The sequence below is a fragment of the Lampetra planeri genome, chromosome 10 (assembly GCF_965212315.1).
Source record: "Lampetra planeri chromosome 10, kcLamPlan1.2.h2, whole genome shotgun sequence".
Lineage (NCBI taxonomy): Eukaryota > Metazoa > Chordata > Hyperoartia > Petromyzontiformes > Petromyzontidae > Lampetra > Lampetra planeri.
Window position 1 is genome coordinate 6660442 of NC_136116.1, and position 12206 is coordinate 6672647.

The following is a 12206-nucleotide window of genomic DNA, read 5'->3' on the forward strand; positions in this document are numbered from 1 at the left end:
TGTTGTTAAATTCCCGCTCTGAAATGTAAAATATCGGTTTTGACTGTCATGCAACAATCATTAGTCTCTGCAGCGGAGTTGGTGGGAAAGTGCTGCCCCCCTTACACATTTTAGCATGTAGGCTTTCACGACCATTATCATCCATAATACAGTTTTTTTTGGGTTAGATCGAGTAAATATATAGATGTGTCGTTAAACCCGCTACCACCCGACACAGCCAATAAGTAAGGTTTGTCACATAAACAGAACATGTCAATTCGTTACTAGTACAGCACACTGGTATGTTGAAGAGTTCCAGTCAACGAGTCAATTAAACTACTCGATACTCTGTGAACAAACACAGGTTTAGCCAAAGATGTCCCATGACTAGCTGAACACTGTCAAAGAACACCTAATTCTTGTGTGAAGGTGACTTCAATAAACAAAAAGATGGAGCAGCAATGGGCTCTCCTTTGTCTCCTGTGATAGTGAATTCGTACATGGAAGATTTTGAAACAAAAGCAATAGCTTTAAGCACACACTAAAACCCTCTGCGTGGTTGAGATATGTGGATGACACATTTGTGATCCAGCCACAAGGCAAAAATACACTTACCGTATTTCTAAATCATCTCAATTCGCAAAAAAACCCATCCATCCAGTTCACCATGCAAGTGGAAGGTAGCAGAACTACCATACATGACACAATGTCAGCTACATACAAAGATAACCTGATTTACAAGTTCAACCTCCTTTCCAAGAAGAAGCCAGATCCACACGTTAAAAAGTTAGACGTTGACAAGATTGTTATCAATCAGAGTAAGAGTCTAATTTCCGACAGCCTAAAATCGGTTCTAGCTAAAGGGCTGAATTTTGCAGTCACCCCTAAACACATCCCAGTTGATGATATCATTGCCCAGGTTGACGTAGCCCTTAAGGGTTTGGGATACATCACTGCAGACGTAGCAAGATCGGAAATCACTGCACGTATTAGCAACATCAGTAAGGATGAGCACATTGAGCTTTCCCAATTAAAAAAAATTAACCCGTAAAAACAAAGTTTTTCACTATAAATCCTTTATATGCGTGGCATCGGTTTAATTTTATTATTCATTTCTGTTTTTCTTGAGTAAGAGTTTCATTTTTATCACATTGGTATTTTAAATAAAATATGACATTTTTTTTTCCTAAAAGTGGAAAATTTTAGAAAAAAATTTTCACGAAAATAAATTGTCACGCACAACGAGTCTGTGTGCAAAATGTCAGCTCGATTGGATCACGGGAAGTGGGTTAAAAAACGACCGAAAGATTTGCACGGTCGTAAGCGCGCAAGCAAGCAAGCAAGTGAACTTAATATAAAGGATTTAAAAAGAGAGATGACATCGTCATCCTCTCAGCCGACAAGGGCAATGCCACAGTCATCATGGACAAAAGCACATACAATAACAAAATTCAGGACCTACTTAATGATGGTAGCTATACAACAATTTAAAGAGATCCCACCAACAGCCTCGTTACAAAAAACAACAATATCATCACCGATTAAACATCTTTTTATCCACCACCATCCTTCCCAGAAGAATTCCCTCATCAAAACTCTACACCATAGAGCACGATGTATTTTTGACCATCATCACCTAGCCAGTGAACTGAAACACGTACACCAAGCTCTCAAGATGAATGGATATTCAGACTACACAATCCGTAAAGCTATCAGCCCAACCGTTGGGAAAGAACCATCTGAGGACCCAATCAAAACCATCACCTTGCCATACATAGCAGGGGTCACCAAAAATATCTCCAAAATCATGTGTAAACACAAGATCCAGGTTCGATTCAACTCAGTACATAAAATTCGTGATCTGATCCCATCTGTGAAGGATATGATCCCTGACATGCAATACCCTGGCGTCTACAAACTAAGCTGAATCTGCTGCAATAGTTACATTGGTGAAACTAAGCGACATGTCTCGGACCGTGTTTGTTAACATAAGGCAGATCTAAAACATGGTTGGACCAATACCTCGGCCATGGCTGATCATTGATTTAATGCGGTGGGCTCCCGCGAAATTAATTTCTCGAAGACGAAGGTACTTTGCAAACCCACTGGCTATCAACAAAGATTCGTTCATGAAGCCATCCACATATACAGACACAAATTCAATTGAGAAGATGGGTATAAACTGAGCAATCATTGGAAGGACTTTATCAACCAGTTTAAGTAATAACTGGCTGTGATGTTCACATTCTACCACCTTCAGATGTTAGTTGTTATTTTCGGCTCTCTGATTTTACATTAACAGGTTACATTTCCCACACTCACACAGCCACCTCGCTCGCCGAGCTCGACTTTGCTGCTCTGTGATCACCCATTAACATGCTCATCTCTCACATTAACATAGCCACCTCCGCGCCCTCGTTGTGGAGGTCACCCTCCGATCTTACATTGACATGCTAATTTCTCACATTAACATCACTAGCCCCACCCACTTCGTTTATGACCCGTGGGTTACACCCATTTTAAACTTTTAATACAGTCTGTCTCAGCAGCTTCCCCCTCTTTTTTCTTCCTGATGACGATCGCTTGTGCTGTGGTCGAAACGTCGTAATTTTTTTTTCATTTTTTGTTATTTTCTTTGAACCTATCTACGTGACTTCACCGAAAGACCCAAAGAATATGACACGTATGTTCGAGGGCTGCTGCGAGGCGACGTCAGGAGATGGCAGCACAACAAAATGCAATGTTGTACTGTATCATGCCTTCAAAGTCTATGCTACCCACCTTCACTAAACCAAATGCTGTAACCCCAACGACCTGCTCGGTGTGGGGAGGCCCTCATCCAGCGGTGACTTGGCACAAAATACACCTACATATATTTTCCAACCAATGTTGATTTTATTTACTGAAAAAAACTGCAGCTATTCATTCAGAGAAGTGAATTGGAATCTCGGCAATAGCTCTACTAATTGCTCAATGCATTGACTGCAGTCATGCTCGCTGCAAATCGAGCACCCATTTCCTGCGGATGAGTCATTCTATTATGAGCTCCACTTTCATATGTTATTGTGTGTGGCTGAGAGGGTGCGAGGGTTTAATGTGGGTGGCTTCGGGGTCTGATGGGCAGGTGGTTCCTGTCTCACATCATAACCTACAAAAAGCCCAAGTTTGTGTTTCTCAGTTTGACATCATCTGGTTGTTGTCAATTGCAATAACGGGCATACTTACAAGCTGTCTACAGTATGTATACACTGCTGGCCGAAGGCCTCCGTTGTTGCAGAGGTGCACGGCTCGAATCCAGCGGCCGCCCTGGTTATTACTGCGGGTGTAATTACCATGATAATATTCGCACTCTGCTCCACAGTTGAATGACGTTAAAGATAATGTGATGCCATTTGCAAGAGTAGGCCATTGTCAGCCAGCGTTAGTGTCCACATTTGCCAAATTCGAAATTCCCCTCAGATGACTAAATTTGGACTATACATTGCAGACATCTCCCATTACCGGCAGACTAATGCCACATGTTACTCTTGCAAATGCGACTAATCCTGGTCTCTTGCGTTTCAATCGTGTTAAACATCGTAAACTTGAAAGTTGAATTTGGAAGGCAGAGTGAGTGTAATTTCAGCAAAACAAAGAGATTTGTGCTGCACTGCCCTCTGCTGCTAATAACTTAACTCCGCAACCTATACCACCTGCAACGTGCGGTGGTCGCTTATCCAAGCACGGATACAGAATTTAAGTGAATTCTTTGCTTACATTCTGCGCACGGTGTCAAGAGGGATCACGGGGCCACGAGGGATACAAATTCATCAAAGGCATTGATTCCGGGGTTAATGAGCTCGCTCGCGCTGTGCATCCGGCTACCCGAGTTGATTCCTGGCCATGACAACACCAACTGCATGCCCAGAGAGTGCAGCAGTAGATTGGCAAAGGGCTCTTTATCAGTATTATTAACGATGATGCTTGATAGTCACGCAGCTTTTCATCATCATCATCATATCATTTGTTTCATACTGGGTGAAAGGCGAACTATGTTAATGCCCAGCGCATTATGCAACAGCTTCAATCTATCTCGCGAGCTATGTTATTATTATACCGTAACCGTGTAGCGTATTTATAATTTGTATAACGCTGTTTGGAATTCACAGCTAAATTGCACGTCGTACTTGTTTATAGAGGCGGGTGTTCGTGGCCGCTGTGCGGACCCTGCCAAGGGCTTCGCATGGGTGGTGTTTAATTCGCACCGCAGCTCCTCCACACACTCGGAACTCGCTTCGCTGAACTTTCTCGCCACCACACAACAGTGCGCAAAAGACGACAGCTTCAGCGCATTCTCTGTGTGTGCTCATCCACACCCTCGCGTGTGCGCGCTTTGGCGAGGGTGTGGATGGAGGAGTGGGACACTATTTTGGGAGCGCAATAATTAAACGAAAAACCCCGAATACTACTGGGACCGACGGTGATTAATTAGAAGGTCCAAGCTTTGTAATCTGTCAACGCCAATTTCGTGAATAATTGACAAGGTTACGAGATCATAAAATGGATCTATCTCAAAAGACCCTCGGGGATTTTATTGTGAACATTTCCGAGCGAATAGCTTAGCATCCAAACTCGGCCGGGGACTTGCACGTGCGCATGCCCAAACCTCGTCCCCTTACCCAATAATGCCCCTCTCCACCACTCACCCACCAACCTTTCCACAAGCCAAACCATCGCTCGTAAGGCCGATGCCCTGTTACTATACATTGTGTGCAGTTGTCCTCACACTGGAATTGCAATCCAGAGGTCGCGTTCGATCTCCTGGTGCGGCAGCTGGAACGATGGCCAAGTTTCTTAAATTCCACCACCCCCGTCACCCCACCTCTGTCCACCCAGCAGTATGGATGGGCACACGTCACGCGATCGGGGTAGGTTCGCGTTTGGTAGGGTATATCGTCCTCCCACACCTCGTCCAAGACGTGTAACCAGCGTGGAAGAGTAGGCCAATTTTCTTCTCAAGAGGCGCTTTCTAGAGTGTCCTCCAGTGGAGGTGCTTTCGGCCAGCAGTGACTGCAGGTCTGCCCTTTTCACACCTTTACGTTGCAACTTAAATATGCCAAATTTTTGCGGTGCCTTTGTACAGCCTTGGCGCTCACGAAAAAAGGCAGATCAATCTGACACATTACATTTAAATCCACGTTTAACTTAATGTGCCCGCTGCCTTTCTTAACCATACAGTATTAATTTAAGCATCAAAGAACGACCAAAGAACGACACGAATCGTACCTCGCTTTAGGGGCCATCCATTTAGTACGTACGCATGGAGGGGGGAGTGGGGGGGTAACCCAAATGCGTACGCGTGCGTATGGGAAGGGGGGTCTACTGACAATGTACGCATAGGAAACGGGGGGGGGGTGAAGCCTCGATAATAATTATTTCTCAACATTGGCCTTCAAATGAGTTAGATAGTCCGGCGGTGGACTATCTGTTTGCTTAAACACGTTAATATTATTCATCCTTGATCGTTTCTGCGTGAATTAAATATCGGCCGTTCTATAGGATTCTGGGGGGGGGGGGGTGCGTCAAGCGTACGTACGCTGGTGGGGGGGGGGGTTAAAATGTCCGCGTGCGTACAGAGAGGGGGCGAGGGGTCAAGTTTTGACATATTTTTGCGTACCCACTAAATGGATGGCCCCTGAAACAGTGTGTAGCCTTGACCCGCTTTTCAGACGCTGTTGCATAAGAGCACTGCCACGTGCTCTGTACAGGTTGCTTGCAACATAAAATGATATCTGTCGAGATAATATCCTGCAAGGGCACGTTTTTTTCGTCTTCTTCTTCCAAATTTACCTCGATGTGGCATTTGTTTGTATGATGTCAAGACGAACGACGTGTCACTAATGTACACGACGCGCATGATCGTGTACGTCTCACGGGAGAGACACGCGCACATCGTTGTTGCCACGTCCTGTATGTACAGCAGACGCAAGGGTTGTACATCTTCTTAGGTTTTTTCGGTAAAGTTACCTACGTGACTTTACCTACGTGACTTTACCGAAAAAACCTAAGAATATGAATCCTTGCAGTCACGAAAGCTTCAAATCTAGGTTGTACATCTGTTGTTATTATCCGGTTGTAGGCTAGGGCGGAACGATTTTGGGGTAAATATATAATTGCGATTTTTCTGACAAATATTGCGATTAAAAATGGTTTAAGTCAAGCTTCAGTTCAATATTCACTGTGTAATAGATTTCAAACATGTGATGGAGCATTACCACGTGATACCATCAAATTATGAACATTGCTCTATATATTCTAGTGCAAGGATGAGAACTGAAAACATATGAATTGCTTCCAACATGTATTTATAAAACAAAATTAATTGAAATAGAACAATCAAACATAGAACAACTGTTAATTTTAATAAATAAAGTTAAAATAAAATAAAACAATTCCAATGAGAAAGTAATAGGAGTTTTCACATCGCAAAAATCGCAGCCTTTGTTATTTGCTAATCGCATTGTTTCAAATTGAGATTTCAATTTGAAATCGATTAATCGTTCGGGCCTACTGCAGGCGCATCCCGTGTTCTTCCAGTCTTCGCTGCTCTGTTTGTCTCTCTCTCTCTCGATCTGTTTGTTTCTTGTGTTCTCCCCCAGCTGTGCCAGCCTGGCAGTCCATCCATCATCGTGCCTAATTTAGCAATGACTCCACACATTGTGTCGCCAAAAACTGAGATGAGGACATCAGGGAGTGAGGGTTTGTGGGTGGGGGTGGTGGTGGGGGGTGTCGAGAATGGGTGGCCACGTTTTCGCTTGGGTGTCGGATAAGATTAGCCTGAGGCTAGACATGTGTTCCAGACATTGATAGCACGCGTGATTTTGTTTACAATGGAGCAGCCTGCAACGGCTCTCATTATCGTTTTTTAATCTCAATGTGTGTTTAGAGATTAGATGCAATGATTATGTGCCCATGGTGTGTTCATCTATGCTTCATAATGCATTTTAATAATAAATATCGTCTGGCATTATTGTTAAATTCATCTTTGTACTCTTACACTTTTCTCCAAAACATTAACGCTGACAAAACAGTCGTTACCATTTCTTTCATATGCTGGACGTGCCGCTAGGCACTGACAGCAAATTGTAACAGGACACTTGGATAAAGTGGTTTGCAAAAAAAAACAGGCGAAATCATTTTGTATTTGAGTTGTTAAACGATAACCGGTAACCGTTTTCAGAATCAATGACCACATTCCGAATGTCCAAACCCGTAAACCGATTACAGTTGAAATGTTGATTCGTGAATGCGTCGCTCATGGCACTTGTAAACGTGCGCACTTCACAGCGCCCTAAGCCACCACTTGGGACATTTGCCCTCGCTGGCTCAGTTGAAAGGTAAAACGTGTCTCCCTGTAATTGCAGGCCACATTGTGTCAATTGCCGCGCCGGGAAATGGAATCCAATCGGCGATCACTGGATCAGAGAGTCGCTGACACTCCCTTCTTCTCTCAGTTAAAGTGGTAAAAAATAAATAATGTTACGTTCATTCATTGGTAACTGTTCTCTAACGTTTTTTTTCATGCGGTTACCGGTAATTAAAAAAAACACTGATGTGAACAACCTTAACGCATGAACATGTATACATGAACATTGGACACACCCAATAAGCACAGCAAAAAAAAACCGACATAACATGTTTCAATTGTGAAAACTTAATTATTTTTTATTAAACTAGTAGCACAACGTAAGACAGTATAGTCATATATAGTTATGATGTGATACTAATATAATACAGCCCCTTTAAATCCACTACATGATAAGCCACTTCATTGGTCTATAATTTGTGGCAAATTGCTTCTGAAACAGAGCTTTCTATAGAGCTGAGTGGGCCTTATTTAGTAAAATAAAAATAGGTAAATAGGTAAGTGTGTGGTAGAGGGCAGGACTCGGTTCAGATATCACTCACCGTTGATGTTAGTTCGCCATGGCTAGGCATCAAACTCGGGTCACACCGGGTTTGTAAACAGTGCGTGAACCGCCACTTCGCCGCTGCCATGGTATAGGCACCATTAGAACAGCCGACTTGTTTAATCACGCCACTTGGAATGGATAAGCTCAAGACTGCTTCTATGCTGCCGAAATTATCGCCTATTGCGCCATTGCTCAAACGCCGAGCAGCACAAATGTCGTTCTGCAGAGTTGGAAGTGATCGAGAAAAGCCGACTCTAAGCCTCTTCATCACCAGGGGGCCTCCTTCACCGCACACAATTACCTGCCCACTGCCAGTTCCGCGCTCGGAGATTATGAAACATCAGTAGAGGTGGTTGGTGGGGGAGGGGAGGTAATGACGAAGATATGAAGATGTACATCAGGGAGTGTTGAAATATCAGTGTTGTGCCATCTATTTTAATTCTAGCCGTTGCTTTGATGTGACCAGCACAGCGGTGGGTGGATGGATGGCGTTGCCCCCCTCTTTTTAGTGGCACCCCGGCCAGCTCTTTACCACGATCACATCAGCTGGAGAAATATCCCACTAAAAACGGCAGCTGCAACAATATCCTGGGTGATGATGCATCACACCAGGTACGTTCTGGGGCGTATGACTCCGCTCACCAGGGCCACTCGTTTAGGTATTCGCAGCTGTTCGTCACGGCGATGAACCCTGCGTGTGTTCTCTAGGGACCCATGTATGGGAAGGTGGGAAATTGCCGTGGGTTGAATTTGATAAAAGGGTGAATCCACATGGCTCGCATCAATGCACTGGCTTGGAGCCCAGTGGGTGCTTAATTTGCCGGGATATGGGTAGGTTCGTGACAACAGCTGCTGGAGAACAAACGGAGAGCAGACGTTCATATGTTCCCCCGCACTGAAACCGTCCATCAAGAAATCACTCTCGGCAATCGTCCCCTCATTGATCATGAACGCTTCGACTGGAATATACGTGTGCGAAGAGTCCAGTGATTGACCATTGTGTGTCAATCACGCCCCACGCGCTGAATAGCTCCACGACGGAATGTTGGGAAGAGCCATTCTCAGGTTTTCGAATATCGCCTTGTTTTTTTTTTACACAATTGTGTTTCGGTTTAACCGTTTATAATTTCTCATCAAATTATTCCGTGTCGTTTATTTTTATATCTATCGTGTTACATTACATTGAGTTATAATACGGGATTTATAATTTTCGAATGTGTACTTTCTTTGTCTTAAAATATATTTAAATGTTACATTGAAAAAGTATATTCCATATCGAGATAACGGTTTTTTTTGGAACGAAGGATGTCTAATTCGCAAATGAGGATTATTAATTGTTTTACCAATGGATGTATAATCACTGTAACCTTCGAAATTAAAAACAAATTAAAATGTTACTCCCACGGAATATGTACGTGTGTAAAAAAATAATCTACAACAGAATATGTCAATTCAGGTAAATGCACAATATGTCCATGCCGGAGGGGTATGAAGGTCGTGACACCCTTTGGATGATGTCACGACATTCGCGGGATGCATGCGGGTATGGGGAGCATGGCTATTTTTGTCCGAAGGCCAGCCACTGGATGGCAGTGTTGACTTCCTCTGTGTAACAAACGACTCCCATGTAATGACGCTTTTGTCTGGAGGAAATAGCAAATCACACGTACGTGCATTATTCATCGCTGCAGCAACAGCAGCAGTAATGGCAACGCACGCCCCTTCAGGGTTAAAAATATCTCTGCTCTCACACTCATTGTTGCAAACCGCATGACAGGCACATCGTCGTGAAGTACTGTATATTTTCAGTGTGCCGAAAATATAAAGAGCCAAAGTGTTCCTGTGCTTGAATAAATATGTTGTCCTCTCGTTTTCTTGCTGGATCGAGTTCACGATTCAACGGTTGCAATTTTACATCTCAAGCATCCGTAGCAGGTGGTAACCCGGTATTCATCATGGTGTGCCTTTAACGCAAACCTTTATTTATTTAAAGGTGAAAATGAGAATACAACAAACACATTATAAACAAAACAACAGTGAGTCTCTCTAATAGTTTTAAAGTATACGGGTTCATTGAAACAGCACTTGATACATCCCATTACTGTGCACTATGGGGAGATAAGGAAGGTGTGTTGAACTTTTTTCACACCGTACGTAGTCAATCGCGCTAATCGGAGGTGTGGAAGGGGGTGGGGGCGGTTATTGCTCCTATGATGCATGGGGAGCAGTGCCCGATTAAGCTAGTGCGGGGCCTGTAGCATATGCTATAAAGGGGCCATAAATAAATAAATAAATAAATATCACATCAATATGAAAACACAATTTTTTTTACTTGCATAGTAAAGTAATCGTATTTTTTTTATTTGCTATACAGACAGATAATACGACAAATCGCTAACCTTAAACACCCAGTAGTTCATAAAAGTTTAAAGCAGTATAGCACTATAGTAATAGAGCAAGTGCAGAATCACTGAACCGGAATTGATAGCTTGAAATCATTTAGCGCGGCGCCCTTGAAATTGCGGGGCCCGTAGCATATGTAGCTACTTGTGCTAGTCGGATAATCCGGCACTGATGGGGAGGGATAGCATACTCCATTTCCAGTTACGAGTGTTGTGTAAGTTATAAAGTTGGGTGGCTGGAGGCAGAATGGATTACCGTAGATATAGAGGATTGAAATATTGAATCGGCTTATGCCCAGCAGGAAAGGAATGATAACAAAACATTTGACAGTCGCTCAGACACCTGATGTCATTTACTTGATAATTTATTCAGAAAACCCTTATTGAGTGTACAGCAATGAGATGTTTGTCCAATTTAGCTTTTTATAACTCTATAATTTCAAAAAAACTACACAGGGAAAATGAAACCATAATGACAGGTTGCTGAAATTCGGAACTGGTAATCGGTTCTGAAAACAGTTATAACCCTATAAAAATAATTGTCTCAGGAATGATAGCGTGCCACGCGATATGACATCTCCTGTGACCGTTATACAGCGATTTTGTATAAATAAAGTACCTTTCTATCTGCCGAAAAATGGATGTTGAAGATTTTAAGACATCACTCTCGAGTAGGGAAATGTGTAGGATCCATCAAAGTCAAACTATCAAGATATTAAAGTCCACTGAGACGGCCAGACACATCGTGAAAGGGAAACCACATCAGAAGAAAGGTTATGAACATGGAAGCACTAGAGCAGGAACCGAGAGGCAAGCCGAGAGAGAGGTGGTTCAAAGTGGTGAACCAGGATGGGAAAGAATTTGTAGTGGACATTGAGTTCAAGGCCTAGGCCAGCTATGAATGGTGAAAGGTAGAGCCTACATCAGTGAGGTACTAGCCGGTTATTAAGAGTTGCCCATTGTATGTTTCTTGTTTAACTATTGCAGTTATTTTGTATACAGTGTGTGTATATAATTGTGTTCATAAACTGTGTGGCTTCACAACTGTTTATCTTCGCTGTAATGTGTTTTGAGACGTGTAAACATTTAGATGCTACATCACTTACAATGGTCGTTCACATTGTATATCTGGCTTCAGCGATTTATCTTCCAGGATTATCTCACACAAGTCGTGTGTGATCCTGGGAGTGCCACTCACTGCCCCTACAGTCTGTTAAGGCTATACGGGGGGTCTTTATGCCCCTCAACTATTTACACCAACACCCGCGAGGGCGAATTCAGCACAATTGACACCGGCTGCACGTGATGGCAAGCACTTCCAGGCGGTTAGATTCTCGACCGCTTATACCTACGGATGGCTCACAGAAATAGACTCTGATTGAGCGAGCTCGTTAAATAACGGTGCCAATTTATGGTTCATGCAGGTAATCTCTATTTTAAAGCGAGTGGACATGAGCAGTGGCGTAGCGTAGTTGACATGGTCCCTGGTGTAAGGAGTAAAATACCCTCTTCATAGCCTGCCACCTGGGCACCACCGGCCCACGGGCCCTGGTGCAGTTGAATCGCGTGCACACTAGACATCAATGCCACTGGACTTGTGCAAATATACATCAAGAGAAAGAATGATGGACGAGAGAAAAGACCCGTGACGGAATGGCAGGCAAAGGTGAGAGCGCACCCAAGAAGGTGATCACTACACAGAAGAGTGATGAGATCAGTTCATGTGCAGGGGTGAGATGGATGGATTGTGTAATCGCAGGACCTTAAGGTCTGGCGCCGAACGGGGTGATGGGCTTCATCCAGCGACCATGGCTCATGGGGCTAATATCAGCTGGGTTTATCTGGGTCGACGACCCAGAGAATATGTCCACAC